This window comes from Loxodonta africana, chromosome 25 (assembly GCF_030014295.1).
Source record: "Loxodonta africana isolate mLoxAfr1 chromosome 25, mLoxAfr1.hap2, whole genome shotgun sequence".
Taxonomy (NCBI): Eukaryota; Metazoa; Chordata; class Mammalia; order Proboscidea; family Elephantidae; genus Loxodonta; species Loxodonta africana.
This window is the reverse complement of record NC_087366.1, coordinates 8,089,789-8,110,629: the sequence shown is the minus strand read 5'-3', so window position 1 is coordinate 8,110,629 and position 20,841 is coordinate 8,089,789.

Sequence of the window (20,841 nt, the reverse complement as noted above, 5' to 3'; positions counted from 1 at the left end):
GTCATAAAAAAACCTCTGAATTATTTGAAAAGCTAGGAAATCTTACTGCTTCTGACCGACTAGGGGTAGCCTTGCGTTTGCTAGGATTTCAATATGCACATTATTTTACCTGGGCTTCAAAGTGCTATCGGTATCTCTGAATGCTAACACTTCATAGTCGATCCTCTGCAAGACCAGGGCATACCACGATGTAGTTTTACTAGGCAAAACTTGGATTTGTAAGAAGATACTGAGTGCATTGCAGGAAAGAGAAACCAAAAGACAGTTTCTCTCATTTAATCTGCTCATGTCATAAAACTAGATAAGGTCGCAGATTTGTTTCTTTTACCGAGAAACATTCAATCTGATGTTGTCTTAGCTCTGTCTTATTTGAAAAGAAAGAAAACTTATTGCTCCTGACAGACTGGGGGCAGCCTTGCTTCTGCTAGGATTTCAATAAGCACTTTATATTGCCTGTGCGAAAAAGTGCTATCGCTATCTCTTAACGCTAACACGTAATAGTCTTTCCTCTGCAAGACTAGGGGATACCGTGTAGTAGGTTCCCCAGGCAAACCTTGGTTTTGTAAGAGGCAGAGTTACCGAGTGCATTGCAGGAAAGAGAAACCAAAAGAGAGTTTCTCTCATTTAACCTGCTTATGTCAGAGGACAGGATGAAGTCACAGAGTTCTTTAGTTTACTGAGAAACATTCGATTTGATGTTGTCTTAACTCTGTCTTATTTGAAGACTGAGGAAAACTTACAGCTTCTGACTGACTTGGGGCAGCCTTGCGTTTGCGAAGATTGCAGCACGCTCTTTATTTCACCTGGGCTTCAAGGTGCTGTCACTCTCTGAGAACGATAAGCCTTCATAGTCGTTCCTCTGAAAGACCAGGGGATGCCGCGATGTAGGTTTTCTAGGCAAAAATGGCGTATGTAAGAGGCAAAGTTACCGAGTGCATAGCAACAAAGAGAAACCAAAAGGCAGTTTCTCTCATTTAACCTGCTTATGTCAGAGAACTGGATGAAGTCACAGAGTTCTTTTGCTTACTGAGAAACGTACAATGTGATGTTGACTTATCTCTGTCTTATATGAAAAGCAATGATAACATACCCCTTCTGACTGACTGGGGGCAGCCTTGCATTTGTTAGGATTTCTGTATGCACTTTACTCTCCCTGGGCATCAATGTGGTATCGCTCTCTCTGAACGGTAACACTTCATAGTCGTTCCTCTGCAACACCAGGGATACTGTGTTGTGGTTTTGCTGAGTAAAACTGGAGTTTATAAGAGGCAATGTTAGTGAATGCATTGCACGGTGGAGAAACCAAAAGACAGTTTTTCTCATTTAACCTGCATATGTCAGAGGACTGGCTGAACTCACAGAATTCTTTTGTTTACTAAGAAACATTGAATCTGATGTTGTCTTAGCACTATCTGATTTGAATTCCAGGAAAACTTAGTGCTTCTGACAGACTGGGGGCAAGACCAGGGGATACTGCGATGGAAACCTTGCATTTGTAAGAGGCAAAGTTACCGAGCATTGCAGGTGAGAGAAACCAAAAGAAACTTTCTGTCGTTTAACCTGCATGTATCAGAGGACTGGATGAAGTCACAGAGTTCTTTTACTGCGTGAGAAACATTCAATCTGATGTTGTCTTAGCTCTGTCTTATTTGAAAAGAAAGAAAACTTATTGCTTCTGACAGACTGGGGGCAGCCTTGCTTTTGCTAGGATTTCAATATGCACTTTATTTTACTTGGGCCAAAAAGTGCCTTCACTCTCTCTTAACGCTAACACGTCATAGTCGTTCTTCTGCAAGACCACGGGATACCCGGTAGTAGGTTTGCTAGGGGAAACTTGCAGTTGTAAGACGCAAAGTTACCGGGTGCATTGCACGAAGGAGAAACGAAAAGACAGTTTCCCTCATTTAACCTGCATGTGTCAGTGGACTGGATGAAGTCACAGAGTTCTTTAGAAACATTCAATCCGATGTAATCTTAGCTCTGTCTTATTTGCAAAGCAAGGAAAACTTACTGCTTCTGACAGACTGGCAGCAGCCTTGCTTTTGCTAGCATTTCAATATGCACTTTACTTTCCCTGGGCTCCAGTGTGCTATCGCTATCTCTAAATGCTGACCCCTCATACTCCTTCTTTCGGAAGACCAGTTGATACCACAACGTAGTCTTGCCAGGCAAAACTTGCGTTTGTAAAGGCAGAGTTACTGAGTCCATTGCAAGAAACAGAAACCAAAGAAAGTCTGTCTCATTTAACCTGCATGTGTCAGAAGACTGGATGAACTTACAGAGTTCTTTTACTATATGAGAAACATACAATCTGATCTCTGTCTTATTTGAAAAGTGAGGAAAACTTACTGCTTCTGACAGACTGGGGGCAGCCTTGCTTTTGCTAGGATTTGAATATGCACATTATTTTACCTGGACCTCAAAGTGGTATTGCTATCCCTGAATACTAATTCTTCACACTCGTTCCTCTGCAACACCAGGGGACACCGCGGTGTAGTTTTACTAGGGAAAACTTGTGTTTGCAAGAGGCGGAGTAACTGAGTGCATTGCAGGAAAGAGAAACCAAAAGACAGTTTCTCTCATTTAACCTGCATATGTCAGAAGACTGGATGAAGTCACAGATTTCTTTCTTTTACTTCCTGAGAAACATTCAATCTGATGTTGTCTTAGCATTGTCTTTTTTGAAGAGCAAGGAAAACTTACAGCTTCTGACTGACTGGGGGCAGCCTTGCATTTGCAAGGATTTCAATATGCGCTTTATTTCACTTGGGCTTCAATGTGCTATCGCTATCTCCGAATGGTAACACTTCATAGTCATTCCTTTGCAAGACCAGGGGATACTGTGATGTAGTTTTGGTACACAAAACTTGCGTTTGTAAGAGGCAAATTTACTGAGTGCCTTGCAGGAAAGAGAAACCAAAAGACAGTTTCTGTCGTTTACCGGCATATGTCAGAGGACTGGATGAAGTCACAGATTTCTTTTACTTCCTGAGAAACATTCAATCTGATGTTGTCTTAGCTCTGTCTTACTTGAAAAGGGAGGAAATCTTACCACTTCTGACTGACTAGGGGCAGCCTTGCTTTTGCTAAGATTTCAATATGCACTTTATTTTACCGGGGCGACAAAGTGATATCACTCTCTCTCAACGCTAACAGGTCATAGTCGTTCTTCTGCAAGACCAGGGGATACAGCATAGTAGGTTTCCTAGGTAAAACTTACATTTGTAAGAGGCAAAAATACCGAGTACATTGAAGGAAAGAGAAACCAAAAGACAATTTCTCACATTTGGCCTGTTTATGTTAGATGATAGGATGAAGTCATAGCGTTCTTTCGTTTACTGAGAAACATAGTACAATGTGATGTTGCCTTAGCTCTGCCTTATTTGAAAAGCAATGACAACATATCCCTTCTGACTGACTGGGGGCAGCCTTGCATTTGCTAGGATTTCTGTATGCACCTTACTTTCCCTGGGCATCAATGTGGTATTGCTAGGATTTCATATGCACTTTTCTTGCCCTGATATCAATGTGCTATCTCTATCTGAACGCTAACACTTCATAGTCATTCCTCTGCAAGACCAGGGGATACCGAGTTTTAGTTTTGCTGACGAAAACGGGCATTTGTAAGAGATAAAGTTACCGAGTGCATTGCAGGAAAGAGAAAAAAAAAAAAAAGACTGTGTCTCTTGTCTCTCATTTAAACTGCGTATGTCAGAGGTCTGGATGAAGTCACAGAATTCTTTCACTTCCTGAGAAACATTCAATCTGTTGTTGTCTTAGCTCTGTCTAATTTGTAAAGGAAGGAAAACTTACAGCTTCTGACTGACTAGGGGCAACTTTGCTATTGCTAGGATTTCAATAGGCACTTCATTTTACCTGGGCTTCAAAGTGCTATAGCTATCTCTGAATGGTTACACTTCATAGTCGTTCTTCTGCAAGAGCAGGGGATACAGCGATGTAGTTTTTCTAGGCAAAACTGGATTTGTAAGAAGATACCGAGTGCGTTGCAGGATAGAGAAACCAAAAGACAGTTTCTCTCATTTAACCTGCTTATGTCATAGAACTAGATGAGGTCACAGAGTTGTTTTGTTTACTGAGAAACATTCAATCTGATGTTGTCTTAGCTGTCTCTTTTTTGAAAAGAAAGAAAACTTATTGCTTCTGACAGTCTGGGGGCAGCCTTGCTTTTGCTAGGATTTCAATATGCACTTTATTTTACCTGGGCGAGAAAGTGCTATCGCTCTGTCTCAACGCTAACAGGTCATAGTCGTTCTTCTGCAAGACCAGGGGATACCGAGTAGTAGGTTTGCTAGGCAAAACTTGTGTTTGTAAGAGGCAAAGTTACCAAGTGCATTGCAGGAGAGAAAGCAAAAGACAGTTTCTGTCATTTGGCCTGCATATGTCAGAGGAAAGGATGAAGTCACAGAGTTCTTTCTTTTACTGAGAAACGTACAATGTGATGTTGCCTTAGCTCTGTCTTATTTGAAAAGCAATGATAACATACCCCTTCTGACTGACTGGGGGCAGCCTTGCATTTGCTAGGATTTCTGTATGCACTTTACTTTCCCTGGGCATCAATGTGGTATCACTATCTCTGAATGCTAACACTTCATAGTTGTTCTTCTGCAAGACCGGGGATACCACGTTGTAGATTTGCTGAGAAAAATTTGCGTTTTTAAGAGGCAAAGTTACCGAATGCATTGCAGGAAGGAGAAACCAGAAGACAGTTTCTCTCACTTAACCTGCTTATGTCATAGGACTAGATGAGGTCACAGACTTTCTTTTACTGAGAAACATTCGAACTGATGTTGTCTTAGCTCAGCCTTATTTGAAGAGGAACGAAAACTTACAGGTCTGAATTACTGTGGGCAGCCTTGCATTTGCTAGGATTTAAATATGCTTTTTATTTTCCCTGGGTGTCAATGTGCTATCGCTATCTCTGAACGCTAACACTTCATCGTCATTCCTCTGCAAGACCAGTGGATACCACGATGTAGTTTTGCTAGGCAAAACTTGCCTTTGTAAGAGGCAAAGTTTCCGAGTGCATTGCAGGAAAGAGCAACCAAAAGACAGTTTCTCTCATTTCACTTGCTTATGTCAGAGGACTGGATGAAGTCACAGAGTTCTTTCATTTCCTGGGAAACGTACAATCTGATGTTCCACTTGCTCTGTCTTATTTGAAAAAGAAACAAAACATACCCCTTCTGACTGACTAGGGCAGCCTTGCATTTGCTAGGATTTCAATATGCAGTTTACTTTCCCTGGGCATCAACTTGCTTTTGCTATCTCTGAGTGCTAACACTTCATAGTCATTCCTCTGCAAGACCAGGGATACCTCGCTGTTGTTTTGCTGAGTAAAACTTGCGTTTATAAGAGGCAAAGTTACCGAGCGCATTGCAGGATAGAGAAACCAAAAGACAGTTTCTCTCATTTAACCTGCCTTTGTCAGAGGACTGGATGAGGTCACAGATTTCTTTCACTTCCTGAGAAACATTCAGTCTGATGTTGTCTTAGCTCTGTCTTACATAAACAGCAGGGAAAACTTACCACTTCTCAGTGACTGGGGGCAGCCTTGCATTTGCAACGATTTGAGTATGCACTTCATTTTCCCTGGGCATCAATGTGCTATCACTATCTCTGAATGCTAATACTTCATAATCATTCCTCTGCAAGGCGAGGGGATACGGTGATGCAGCTTTCCTAGGCAAAACTTGCCTTTATAAGAGGAAAAGTTACAGAGCGCTTTGCAGGAAAGAGAAGCCAAAAGAGAGTTTCTCTCGTTTAACCTGCTTATGTCAGAGGACTAGATGAGGGCACAGATTTCTTTCGTTTACTGACAAACGTAAAATACGATGTTGCATTTGCTGTGCGTTATTTGAAAAGGAAACAAAATATACCCCTTGTGCCTGACTGGGGCAGCCTTGCATTTGCTAGGATTTCAATATGCACTGTGCTTTCCCTGGGCATCAATGTGCTATCGCTATCTCTGAACGCCAACACTCCATATTCGTTCTTCTGCAAGACCAGGGGATAATGCTTTGTAGTTTTGCTGAGTAAAACTTGCATTTGTAAGAGGCAAAGTTACTGACTGCATTGCAGGAAAGAGAAGCCAAAAGATGGTTTCTCTCGTTTAACCTGCCTATGTCAGAGGACTGGATGAAGTCACAGAGTTCTTTCATTTATTGAGAAACATTCAATCTGATGTTATCTTAGCTCTGTCTTATTTGTAAGGCAAGGAAAACTTACGGCTTCTGAGTGACTGAAGGCACACTTGCATTTGCTAGGATTTCAATATGCACTTTATTTTACCTGGGCGTCAATGTGCTATCACTGTCTCTGAACACTAACACTTCATAGTCATTCCTCTGCAAGACCAGGGGATACCGCGATGTAGTTTTGCTGGGCAAAACTTGCGTTTGTAAGAGGTAAAGTTATCGAGTGCATTGCGGGAAAGAGAAACCAAAAGGCAGTTTCTCTCATTTAACCTGCTTATGTAGTAGGACTAGATGAGGTCACAGAGTTCTTTCGTTTACTGAGAAACGTACAATCTGATGTCTTAGTTCTATCTTTTTTGAAAAGCAATGGAAACATACCGTTTCTGACTGACTGGGGGCAGCCTCGCATTTGGTAGGATTTCAATATGCACTTTACTTTCCTTAGGCATCAATGTGCTGTCGCTATCTCTGAATGCCAACACTTCATAGTCATTCGTCTGCAAGACCAGGGATACCCTGTTGTAGTTTTGCTGAGTGAAACTTGTGTTTGTAAGAGGCAAAGTTACTGAATGCATTGTAGGAAAGAAAAACCAAAAGACAGTTTTTCTCATTTAGCCCGCATATGGCAGAGGAGTGGATGAAGTCACAGAGTTCTTTTACTTCATGAGAAACATTCAATCTGATGTTGTCTTAGTTCTGTCTTCTTTGAAAAGCAAGGAAACCTTACCCCTTCTGACTGACTGGGGGCAGCCTTGCATTTGCTAGGATTTCAGTATGCACTTTGACTTTCCCTGGGCATCAATGTGGTATCACTATCTCTGAATGCTAACCATTCATAATCGTTCCTCTGGAAGACCAGGGATATGGCGTTGGAGTTTTGCTGAGTAAAACTTTCCTTTGTAAGAGGCAAAATTACAGGGTGCATTGTAGGAAAGAGAAACCAAAAGAGTTTGTCTCATTTAACTTGATTATGTCTGAGGATAGATGAAGTCCCACAGTTTTTCTTTTACTGAGAAACATTCAATCTTGTGTTGTCTTACCTCTGTCTTATTTGAAAAGCAATGAAAACATACCCTTAGGACTGACTGGGGACAGCCTTCCATTTGCTAGGATTTCAGTATGCACTTTATATTCCTTGGGCATCAATGTGCTATCACTATCTTTGAACGCTAACACTTCATATTCGTTTCTCCGCAAGACCATGGATAGTGCGTTGCAGTTTTGCTGAGTAAAACATGCATTTGTAAGAGGCAATGTTACCTAGTGCATTGCAGGAAAGACAAACCAAAAGAGAGTTTCTCTCATTTAACCTGCCTATGTCATTATGTCAGAGGACTGGATGGAGTCACAGTGTTCTTTCGCATCATGAGAAACATACAATCACATGTTCTCTTAGCTGTGTCTTATGTAAAAAAGAATGAAAACTGAACCCCAGTTAACTGTGGGCAGCATTGCGTTTTCAAGAATTTCCACATGCACTTTATTTTCCCTGGGCATCGCTTTCTCTGAACGCTAAATTTCATATCCGTTCCTCTGCAAGAACAGGGGATAGCGTGGTGTAGTTTTGTTGAGCAAAACTTGCCTTTGTAAGAAGCAAAAATTACCGAGTGTATTGCAGGAAAGAGAAACCAAAAGACAGTTTCTCTCATTTAGCCTGCTTATGTCAGAGAACTGGGTGAAGTCACAGAGTTCTTTCGTTTACTGAGAAATGTACAATCTAATGTCGCCTTAGCTCTGTCTTATTTGAAAAGCAATGAAAACTTACCCCTTCTGACTGACTGGGGGCAGCTTTGCAGTTGCTAGGATTTCAATATGCACTTTATTTTCACTGGGCATCAATGTGCTATCGCTATCTCTGATCGCTAACACGTCATAGATGTTCCTCTGCAAGACCAGTGATACCTTGCTGTAGTTTTGCTGAGTAAAACTTGCGTTTGTAAGAGGCGAAGTTACTGAGCGCATTGCAGGAAACAGAAACGAAAGGACAGTTTCTCTCATTTAACCTGCTTGTGTCAGAGGACTGGATGAAATCACCGTGTTCTTTCGCTTAATGAGAAACATACAATCTGATGTTGTCTTAGCTCTGTCTTATGTGAAAAAGAAAGAAAACTTAACCCCAGTGATATGTGGGCAGTAGCTCTGTTTTATTTGAAAAGCAAGGAAAACTTACCTCTTCTGATTGACTGGGTTCAGTCCTCCCTTTGCTAGGATTTCAATATGCACTTTAATTTCCCTGGGCGTCAATGTGCTATCGCTGTCTCTGAACGCTAACACTTCATAGCCGTTCCCCTGCAAGACCTAGGGATACCACGATGTAGTTTTGCTGGGCAAAACTTGCTTTTGTAAGAGGCAAAGTTACCGATTTCATTGCATGAAAGAGAAACCAAATGACAGTTTCTCTTGTTTTACTTGCTTATTCAGAGGACTGGAAAAAGTCACATAGTTCTTACATTTGCTGAGAAACGTACAATCTGATGTTGCCTTAGCTCTGTGTTATTTGAAAAGCAATGAAAATATACCCCTTCTGAGTGACTACGGGCAGCCTTGCATTTGCTAAGATTTCCGTATGCACTTCGCTTTCCCTGGGCGTCAATGAGCTGTCACTCTCTCTGAATGCTAAGAGTTCATAGTCGTTCTTCTGCAGGACAAGGGATACCATGTTGTAGTTTTGCTGAGCAAAACTTGCCTTTGTAAGAGACAAAGCTACTGAGTGCATTGCAAGAAAGAGAAACCAAAGGACAGTGTCTCTCATTTAGCCTACTTATGTCAGAGGGCTGGATGAAGTCACAGTGTTCTTTCACTTACTGAGAAACATTGACTCTGATCTTGTCTTAGCTCTGTCTTATTTGAAAAGCAATGAGAACTTACTGCTTCTGACTGACTGGGGGCCGCCTTGCGTTTGCTAGGATTTCAATTTGCACTTTATTTTTCCTGGGTGTCAATATGCTATCGCTGTCTCTGAAAGCTAACACTTCATCGTCATTCCTCTACAAGAACAGGGGATACCTCGATGTAGTTTTGCTGTGGATATCTTGCATTTGCAAGAGCCCAATATACCGAGTTCATTGCTGGAAAGACAAACCAAAAGACAGCTTCTCTCCGTAGGGCTGCTTACGACAGAGTACTGGATTCAGTCAGAGAGTCCCTTTCTTACTGACAAATATGTAAGCTAATGTTGCCTCTGTGCTCACTTATTAGGAAAAGAATGAAAAGTTACCGCCATTGAGCAGCGAACACTCACTTGGTTTTGCTAGGATTTCAGTATACACTTTGTTGTCCCAGGGCGTCAATGTGTTTTCACAATCTCTCAAGGCTAATATTTCATAATTGTTCCTCTGCAAGAACTGGGGCTACCAAGATTTGTTCTGCAGATCAAAATTTGCGTTTGTTAGAGCCAAAGTTATTGAGTCCATTGCAGGAAAGAGACACCAAAAGACGGCTTCTGTCAATCTGCCTGCCTATGTCAGAGGACTGGATGAAGTCACAGAGTTCTTTCATTTACTGAGAAACGTACAATCTGGTGTTGTCTTAGCTCTGTCTTATTTGAAAAGCAATGAAAACATGCCCCTTATAACAGACTGGGGCAGCCTTGCATTTGGTGGGATTTCAATATGCACTTTATTTTCCTTGGGCATCATGGTGTATCGGTATCTCTGAAAGCTAACACTTCATAGTCATTCCTCTGGAAGACTATGGGATACCGCGTTGTAGTTTTGCTGAGCAAAACTTGCGTTTGTAGGAGGCAAATTACCAAGTTCATTGCAGGAAAGAGAAACCAAAAGACAGTTTCTCTCATTTAACCTGTTTATGTTAGAGGACTGATTGAAGTCACAGAGTTCTTTCGTTTACTGAGAAACATACAATCTGATGTTGCCTTAACTCTGTCTTATTTGAAAAGAAATGAAAACATATCCATTCTGACTGACTGGGGCAGCCATGCATTTGCTGAGCCTTCAATATGCACTTTAGTTTCCCTGGGTGTCAATGTGCTATCGCTGTCTCTGAACGCCAACACTTAATAGTCGTTCCCCTGCAATACCAGGGATACCACGTTGTAGTTCTGCTGAGTAAAACTTGCATTTGTAAGAGGCAAAGTTACCGAGTGCATTGCAGGAAAGAGAAACCAAAAGGCAGTTTCTCTCTTTTAACCTGCTTGTGTCAGAAGACTGGATGAGGTCACAGAGTTCTTTCGATTACTGAGAAACATTCAATCTGATGCTGTCTTAGCTCTGTCTTATGTGAAAAAGAATGAAAACTTAACCCCAGTTTACTGAGGGCAGCCTTGTGTTTACTAGGATTTCAACATGGACTTTATTTTCCCTGGGCGTCAATGTGCTATCGCTATCTCTGAACACTAACACTTCATACTTATTCCTCTACAAGAGCAGGGGATACCACGATGTAATTTTGCTGTAGAAATCTTGCGCTTGCAAGAGCCCAAGTTACAGAGTTCATTGCTGGAAAGACAAACCAAAAAATAGTTTCTCTCCTTTAGCCTGCTTATGATGAAGAACTGGGTGAAATCAGAGAGTTCTTTTCTTATTGAGAAATATGAAAGCTGTTGTTCCCTCTGTGATCGCTTACTAGGAAAAGGATGAAAAGTTACCACCATTGAACAGTGAACACTCACTTGGGTTTGCTAGAATTTCAGTATTCACTTTGTTTTCCCAGGGAGTCAATGTGTTTTCACAACCTCTCAAGGCTAATATTTCATAGCTGTTCCTCTGCAAGAACAGGGGCTACCGAGATTTGTCCTGCGGATCAGAACTTGAGTTTGTTAGAGGCGAAGTTATGGAGTTCATTGCAGGAAAGAGAAACCAAATTACGGCTTCTCTCAATCTGCCCGCTTTCATCAGAGGTCTGGATGAAGTCAGAGTGTTCCTTCTCTTCCTGGAACACATGCAAGCTGATGTTGCCCCTGCGTTCTCTTAGTGGAAATAATGAAAAGTTACCCCCATTGAACACGGAACAAACCCTTGAGCTTGCTAGGATTTCAGTACGTGCACTGTGTTCCCTGAGCAACCAAGTGCTTTAAAAATCTCTTAATGCTAACACTTCATAGTGGTTCCTCTGCGAGAACAGGGGTGACCCTGATGTAGTTTTGTTGAGCAGAACACGCATTTGTAAGAGGCAAAGTTACCGAGTTCATTGCAGGAAAGAGAAAGCAAAAGACAGTTTCTCTCATTTAACATGCTTATGTCAGAGGACTGGATGAAGTCACAGAGTTCTTTCGTTTACTGAGAAACTCACAATCCGATGTTGCCTTATTATTCGAAAGGCAATGAAAACATACCCCGTCTGACTGACAGGGGGCAGCATTGCATTTCCTAGGATTTGAATGTGCACTTGACTTTCACTGGGTATCAATGCGGTATTGCTATCTTTGAACGCTAACACTTCAGAGTCGTTCCTTTGTAAGACCAGGGATACCGCGTTGTAGTTTTGCTGAGTAAATCTTGCGTATTAAGAAGCAAAGTTACCGAGCGCATTGCAAGAAAGAGAAACAAAAATCAGTTTCTCTCATTTAACCAGCTTATGTCGAAGGACTGGTTGAAGTCACACCCTTCTTTCACTTACTGAGAAACATTCAATCTGATGTTGTCTCAGCTGAAAAGCAATGAAAACTTATCCCATCTGACTGACTGGGGGCAGCCTTGCATTTGCCAGGATATCAATATGCACTTTATTTTCCCTGGGCCTCAATGTGCTATTGCCGTCTCTGAAGGCTAACCCTTCATATTCGTTCCTCTGCAAGACAGGGGATATCACGTTGTAGTTTTCCTGAGCAAAACTTGCATTTGTAAGAGGCAAAGTTACCGAGTTCATTGAAGGAAAGAGAAACCAAAAGACTTTTTCTTTCATTTAACCTCCTTATGTCGGAGTATGGAAGAAGTCATAGAGTTCTTTTGGATACTGAGACACATACAAACTAATATTGTCTTAGCAATGTCTTATTTGAAAAGCAATGAAAACTTACCTCTTCTGACTGGGGGCAGCCTTGCATTTGCTAGGATTTCGATATGCACTTTATTTTCCCTGAGCGTCAATGTGCTATCTCTACGTCTGAATGCTAACACTTCGAAGTCGTTCCTCTGCAGGACCAGGCGGTACTGCAATGTAGTTTTGCTGAGCAAAACTTGGGTTTGTAAGAGGAAAAGTTATGGAGTTCATTGCAAGAAAGAGAAACCAAAAGACAGTTTCTTTCATTTAACCTGCTTATGTCAGAGGACTGGATGAATTCACAGAGTTCTTTCACTTCCTGAGAAACATACAATCTGATTTTGTCTTAGCTCTGTCTTTTTTTCTGTCTTATTTGAAAAGCAATGAAAACAACCCCTTCTGACTGATTGGGGGTAGCCTTGTGTTTGCTAGGATTTTGATATGCACTTTATTTTCCCTGGGTATCAATGTGCTATCACTATCTCTGAATGCAAACACTTCATAGTCATCCCTCTGCAAGACCAGGGGATACCGTGATGTACTTTTGCTGAGGAAATCTTACATTTGCAAGAGCCCAAGTTAACGAGTTCATTGCTGGAAAGAGAAACCAAAAGACAATTTCTCTCCTTTGTCCTACTTATGACAGAGAACTGGATGAAGGCAGAGAGTTCTTTTCTTACTGAGAAATATGCAAGCTGATGTTGCCTCTGTGCTCGCTTATTAGGAAAACAATGAGAAGTCTCCCCTATTGAACAGCGGACACTCACTTGGGTTTGCTAGGATTTCGGTACGCGCTTTGTTTCCCTGGGCGTCAATCTGTTTTCCCAATCTCCTAAGGCTGATATTTCATAGTTGTTCCTCTGCAAGAACAGGGGCTACCACAATTTGTTCTGCGGAGCAAAATTTGCGTTTCTAAGAGGCAAAGTTATCGAGGTCATTGCAGGAAAGAGAAATCCAAACATGGCTTCTCTCAATCTGCCCTCTTTTGTCAGAGGAATTGATGAAGTCAAAGTGTTTCTTCTCTTCCTGAAACACATGCAAGCTGATGTTGTCCCTGCGTTCTCTTAGTGGAAAAGAATGGAAAGGTACCCCCGTTGAACCCGGAAGGAACCCCTGGGTTTGCTTGGATTTCGGTGTGCACATTGTTTTCCCTGTGTGTTAACGTGCTTTCACAATCTCTTGAAGCTAACACTTCATAGTTGCATCTCTACGAGAATAGAGTCAACGCCAATGCAGTTTTGCTGAGCAGAGCTTGCGTTTGTAAGTGGCAATGTTTCCGGGTTCATTGCAGGAAAGAGAAACCAAAAGACAGTTTCTCTCATTTAACCTGCTTATGTCAGAGGACTGGATGAAGTCACAGAGTTCTTTTGCTAACTGAGAAACATAAAATCTGGTGTTGTCTTAGCTCTGTCTTATTTGAAAAGCAATGAAAACTTACTAGTTCTGGCTGGGGCCAGCCTTGCGTTTGCTGGGATTTCAAAATGCACTTTATTTTCCCTGGGTGTCAATGTGTTCTCAGTACCTCTTATTGATAACACTACGTAGTTGCTCCTCTGCAAGGAGATATGTTACTGCAGAATTCAAAAGACAGTTTTCTCCCTGGGTGTCAGTGTACTTTTACAATCTCTTAGCGCTTACACTATGTAGTTGTTCCTCAGCATAGAGACGTGTTACTGGGATGTAGTTTGGCTTAGAAAACCTTGCATTTACAAGTGCAAAGTTATCAAGTTCATGCAGGAAAGAGAAAACAAAAGACCGTTTCCTCCTGGGCATCAGTGTCCTTTCACAATCTCTTAGTGCTCACATTATGTAGTTATTCCTCTGCAAGGAGAGTTGTTACCGGTTTGTAGTTTGGCCTAGGACACCTTGCGTTTGGAAGTGCAAGGTTACCAAGTTCATGCAGGAAAAAGAATACAAAAGACTGTTTTCTCTCTGGCCATCAGTGTTCTTTTGCAATCTCTTAGCTCTTACACTATGTAGTTGTTCCTCTGCAAGGAGAGTTGTTACTGGTTTATTGTTTGTCCTAGAAAACCTTGCACTTCCAAGTGCAAAGTTACTGAGTTCATGCAGGAAAGAGAAAACAAAAGACTGTTGTCTCCCTGGGTGTCAGTGTCCTTTGACTATCTCTTATTGCTTACACTATGTAGTTGTTCCTCTGCAAGGAGAGTTGTTACTGGTTATTGTTTGGCCTATAAAACCTTGCATTTGTAAGTGTAAAGTTACCGAGTTCATGCAGGAAAGAGAATACAAAACAGCGTTTTCTTCCTGGGTGTCAATGTGCTTTCCCAATCTCTTAACGCTAACACTATGTAGTTGCTCCTCTGCAAGGATCGCCCTACCGCGATGTATTTTTTCAGAGGAAAGCTTGCATTTGAAAGTGCAAATTACCCAGTTCATTGCAGGAAAGAGAAAAGAAAAGACAGTTTCTCTCATACTGCCCGCTTTTCTCAGAGGACTGGATGAAGTCAGGGAGTTCTTTCTTTTCTGAGAAACATGCAAGCTGATGTTGCCTCTTAGCTCTCTCATTTGGAAAACAGTGTATAGTTACACACTTTGAACTGTGGAAAGACACTTGGGTTTGTTAGGATTTTCCTATGCACTTTGTTTTCCCTGGGCAACAACGTGCTTTCACAATCTCTTAAGGCTAACGCTACATACTCGTTCCTTTTCATGAAGAAGGCTAGCACAGTGGAGTTTTTCTGAGGAAATCTTGCATTTGCAAGGGCCAAATTTACTGAGCTCATTGTAGGAAAGAGAAACCAAATGACGATTTTCTCATTCTGACTGCTGTCATCAGAGGACTGAATGAAGTCAAGGAATTCTTTCTTTTACTGAGAAACATGCAAGCTGATGTTGCCTCTGAGGTCTGTTCTTTGGAAGTAAAGCAAATTGACACGCATTAATCTGCGGAAAGACACAGGTTTGCTAGGATTTCACTCTGCACTTTGTTTTCCCTGGGAGTCAATATGCTCTCAAAATCTCTTCACAGTAACACTATGTAGTTGTTTCCCTGCAAGCAGAGATGTTACTGTTTTGAGTTCGGCCTTGATTATATTATGCGTGTGTGTATATTAATATTAGTAATGAGAGAGGGAATATAGGCATACATATATATTTATATATATATTAGCAGCCAATAATTAGAAAATAAATAATACTATTTATAACAGCATTAAAATCCTCAGATACCTAGGAATAAATCTAACAAAAAGTATAACAGATATCTACACTAAAGATCTTATTACAATTCATTGTTGAGAAAAATGAAAGAAAACTTATATAGACATACATATATCTCATATACATACTATATTGTAGTAGGGTTAGGCCACCTCTAACTTCAAGGGGAAGGAGAAGAATCAAGATCAGTCCAAAGGTGATTCCTGTGAGGTGGAGGTAAGATATGCCTCCACTCTCCAACTTTTTTTTTTTTTTTTTACCAGCTAGCCATTCTTCCCACAGCACTGTGGATCTCTGCTGGGTTCAATAATCACTTGCAGTGGCCACACACAACTCACAGACCATATTCACAATTATGGGGCTTATTAGAGAAGTAATATGCTACAATTCAGGATCAAAATCAGCTTGGAGGTAACAGGATACAACTCAAAGAATACAGTTCTTCAATAAGGGTGGCTTCCAACAAAGACAGCTTTCAGCTTCTGGCTTCTTCTTGGGTGTGCCTATAGGCATGCTTCATTCTTGGCCTCTCTTGCCAGGCCATGCTCAGGAGTACTGCCACTGAGCCCTGCTTGGGGCTAGCCTCTGCCCAGCTCCAGCAAGTGTTATAGCTCTTTAGCTTCACTGACATAGTGCCCAGAGGCACCCTACTCCACCAGCAAGCCTCCTGCCTGAAGATGTTCAGCTCTCTCTGTGGGTGGGAAAGCCCACCTCAGCCATCTCTCACTCCTGGTTCCCACTGCACATGCTGCTGAGTCATTTTATGCTATCTCTTCCCATCTCAAGCCTTCTCCAGTGTAATAGCCCTCTCTGTCTCCTGGGTCTAGGAGATTCTCAGCACACCCTGTGTCCAAAGGACTTGCTCCACTAACTGCTCTTCTTGATGGTAGTAAGGTCCCTGTGGGATTAGCTGTTGTCAGCCCAGAAGGATGGCAAAACTGACCAGTCTCCTCGGTAGGCCTCAGTCACTTATTTTGCATAGTAATTGACATAAACTGTCCAATCCCTGCAAAGGTTTTATGCTCCTTATTTGCAGAGCAAGTGGAACAGCAGTCAGGAATCAAAGGACATATTGCATTGGGCAATTTGCTGCAAAAGACCTCTTTAAATGTTAAAAAGCAAAGATGTTACTTTGAGGATTAAGGTACACCATGGTATTTTCAATGGCCACTTAAGCATGCAAAAGCTGGACAATGAATGAGGAAGACTGAAGAAGAACTGATGCCTTTGAATTATGATGTTGGCAAAGAATATTGAACACATCATGGACTGCCAGAAGATCAAATAAGTCTGTCTCGGAAGAAATACAGCCAGAGTGCTCCTTGGAAGTGAGGATGGTGAGACTTCGTCTCATGTACTTTGGACATGTTATCAGAGGGACAAGTCCATGGAGAAGGGCATCATTCTTAGTCAGAGAAAATGAGGGAAGACCCTCGATGAGATGGATTGACACAGTGGCTGCAACAATGGGTTAAACATAGCAATGACTGTGAGGATGGTGCAGGACTGGGCAGTGTTTCATTCTGTTGTACATAGTGTGGCTATGAGTTGGAACCAACTTGACATCACCTAACAACAACAACAACATTTGCTGAGTAAACTACTGTCCAATCCCTGCAAGGGTTTTGTGCACCTTATTTGCATAGTAAACTGTCCAATCCCTTTGCAAGATTGTGGCCTAGCAAATCATCTTGGCAGTATCACAAACCCAGAGTCAGAAAGGCTATAAAGGAAAACCCTTTTCACTACACATTTATTAGAAGATTCAATATTGTTAATATTCCCCTATCACCCAATTGATCTATAGATTCAACACAATCCCACTCAAAATCTCAGTAGGCTTTTTGGAGGCATTGTGAAGATGATTGTAAAACTTATATGAAGTGCAAAGGTTCTAGTATAGTGTAATGATAGAAATAAGAAAGTGCTTTTCTGGGATGGCTAGGTAGAGATAGGGAATTGACTGGAAATTGTCAGAGGGAACTTTTTGGGGTGATAGAACTGTGCTATATCTTATTTTGGGTGGTGGTTACATGGGCATATACCTTTGTCAACACTGAATGCTCAAGATTTATGCATTTTATTCAAAGTACTGTGTTTTTACACAAATAATGTGCACCTTCTATATTTGCTTGCCAACTATACCCTCCCCACAAGAGGTATTTTCATAGGCATCACTATGCCAATTTTTTTTATGTCTGCTATAAAAAAAAATAGCAAGGTGCACTTACAAAAGTATCTTGCTGGAGGAGGGCACAGTTGGTAAACAAATGGGGAAGGTACACATTATTTGCATAAAATACAATAAATTATACTATAAAAAACAGCATTTAAAAATTAACTATTAATCCAAATTTCAGATATATATACATACATAAATTTATTTCAAAAACTTTTCAAATATGAATTTTTAAACAATTAAATCTTTGAGTCTTTGTGGTTAATATTTTCTGGATTGACTTAGCATCACATCTAACTTCTGTGTACTGTGTCTGATCTTACTGTTTTGCATCTGCTCTAGGAGAATGACTTTTAGAACAATGACTTTTATTGTCTTATAACTCCAAGGAATCCTTGTGTCCTTCATACTTTTGGGAGGTCTTCATCTACAGGTATATTGAATGTTGATTCAGACACAGTTACAAAACAAAACAAACTTGCTGCCATCAAGTTAATTTTTACTCATAGTAATCCCATGTGTGTCAGAGCAGAGCTGCACTCCACAGGAGTTCCTACTGCTGTTATTAGGAAGCTTCACTAAAGCTTTCAGGGAATTGTTCAGCCATTAGTGGGATTTACCCTTAGACAGCCAACTTTAGTTCAGTGATCAATTCAGCCCCATCAGATTCATTAAAGTTTACATCATTAAATCATTTAAATTAAATATTTAAATCAGACTGAAAATGTTCATTTGCATGAAAGTTAGAGTTAACCTATGCATTATTTTAACATTGATTACAGTTAAAATTTAACACATTAGTCATATCCTTATGTTACCCAGGTGGATGATAAATTCCTTACTGGCTAAGATCATATTTCAGCATTTTTGTGTGTGTGCCTCCCAAGTGACTAAAGACAGCTCAGATATATATGTTTGATCAGCTCTTTTGTCTTGGTTTTGTCCAGGAAAAAAGTAATTTCCTGCACAATCAAGGTTATCTCATTCGACACCTTCCAAGATATCCATTAGTCAGATCTCGGTAGCTCTCCAGAAGTGTTAAATTCATAAAGTCACTCCAGGTATTCTTCCAAAATGGAAATTACCTCTCAGCTCTAGGAAGCAAAGCTGTACCCAGGGTAGCTGTGTTATTCTAGAACCTTTGAACCTTCCCAGATACTCTTTAAGAAGTCACCAAGAAGAAAAAGACAGAAGCATGCTTTAGATTAGGACAGTGTCACTCCTTATCTCCTTCTAAGTAAGGCCTTTTTATGAAGTGAAACAACATGGACAAGATTTGTCTGTTCGCTTGCTTGATTTTTTGACTGGAATATATTATCTTTGCTTTTCAGCTCTTTCCAGATCCTGCTATTTAGAATAATGAAGTAGAAAAATCTCAAGCCTTGGGAACTGACAAAACAAAAAACCATACTTGTTGCCACCACATAGATTCTAACTGGTGGCGACCCCACATCACCAAGTAGTTAGAGAAGAAGTCAAGGTATCATATTTATTTTTTAAAGATGGGGGACACTATGTTTATATGGACCCCTGAGAAAAACACTTTTCTGCTTTTAAGACCAAGAAGAATGTTACTTCTGAACAACTTTTTTTTTTTTTTTTTTTTGATGTTAGGAACACTTTTGATTGTGAAAGTGATCAGATTTTTCTATTTTGCCTTGACTATCAAAAAATTTAAAGTTAGAGGCGGGACCAAGATGGCTGACTAGGCAGAAGCTTCCACTGAACCCTCTTGCAAAAAAGACCTGAAAAAACAAGTGAATCGATCATATATATGACAATCTATGAATCCTGACCATCAAACACAGAACTAAGGAATCGATCTGAGTGACAGGGGAGCGAGAGACTGCGCAGAAGCAGTGACTAGTTGCTGAGCCCGCACAACACCTCAGCTCCAATTCTTTGGTGCAAATGTGGTGGGGCTGATGGTAGTTCCCCGAGACATGGCAAGCATGGGACATCAGCCTGAACCCCCTGGGGCAATCTTGGCAGGGACCTAGACAGCGCACAAGGCTACACATACCACTGGAATCTGAGATAAAACAGTGCTTTTGACACAAGATAAGTGATTTTGTTTATTTTACCATGCTACTCACTCCTATCTGTCTAATCTCTCCCATCCCTGTCCCAGCCAGCTTCATTAACATTTGAATTCCCTGGGCTAAGATAGAAATGCCGTGCTTTTTCTGACCCATTCTCCTGGCCTGGGAGAAGTAGCAAATTAACAAATGAGAGAAAAAATTTCCCGACTCCCCTAAACTGGAATATCAGAGCAGAAGCAGCTTTGGTCCAGGCATAAGAGATCCACAGACTTTGGCTTTCACCCCTACATGGAACCAGGTGGTTATTATAATGCAAAGGCAAATCTGTTAGAGTTCTGACTATAATTGTTTCAGCTGAGTGGTGAAGAGGCAAGTTTTGGAGGTTTGATACTACTCTACCTATTAAACAGAGCCTCTGGGCACCTACTCGCAGCAGGGACCTGAGGGCTGAGGCTCCATCCACACCACCTAGCCACCTGCAAAAGGGGTCTGAGGATCGTGGTGCCTACCAGTCTTTACAGGTATAAGCATTGGGTGCCTAAGGTACAGCTGAAGAACACATCCACCAGAGCGCTCTAGAGAACAGAGATGCTCCTTCCTCAATGGCACTTGGGGGAAGGCTGTCAGCACCCTGCCCTCCTCAGAGTGTGACCCCCTGAGGCTACCAGAAACCAGTGCTTACAACCATCACACTACTCCTCTAAGATAGTAGGTGAGAGACTATACCACACACTAGGTGACTATCAGGACACCTGAGCTGATTCTACTCAAGAAAAGTGAATGGACTCATAGGCTCATATACCTGGTAACAGTTCTAACCATCTGATAACAGGACATTAGTCCTTCAAAGGCTCCAATAATCAAGTTAACTCACTCCAGTAGCCTATATGGGTATATTGAAACAAAAAAGAAGATAGGACTCAGTGAGCAAATATAAAACAAATTATTACAATAACTTATAGATGGCTCGGAGACAGCAGTCAATATCAAACCACATAAAGAAGCAGACCGTGATTGCTTCTACAAACCCCCAAAACAGAGAATCAAAATCTCTCCTGAAGGAAGATATATTCCTGGAATTGCCAGGTGTAGAATACAAAAGATTAATATACAGAATGCTTCAAGATATCAGAAATGAAATCAGGCAATGTACAGAAATAGCCAAGGTACACACAGATAAAGCAGTGGAAGAAATTAAAAAGATTATTCAAGAACATATAAGCTGCAAAAATCCATAGAGAGACAGCAGTCAGAAATTTAACAGATTAACAATAAAATTACAGAA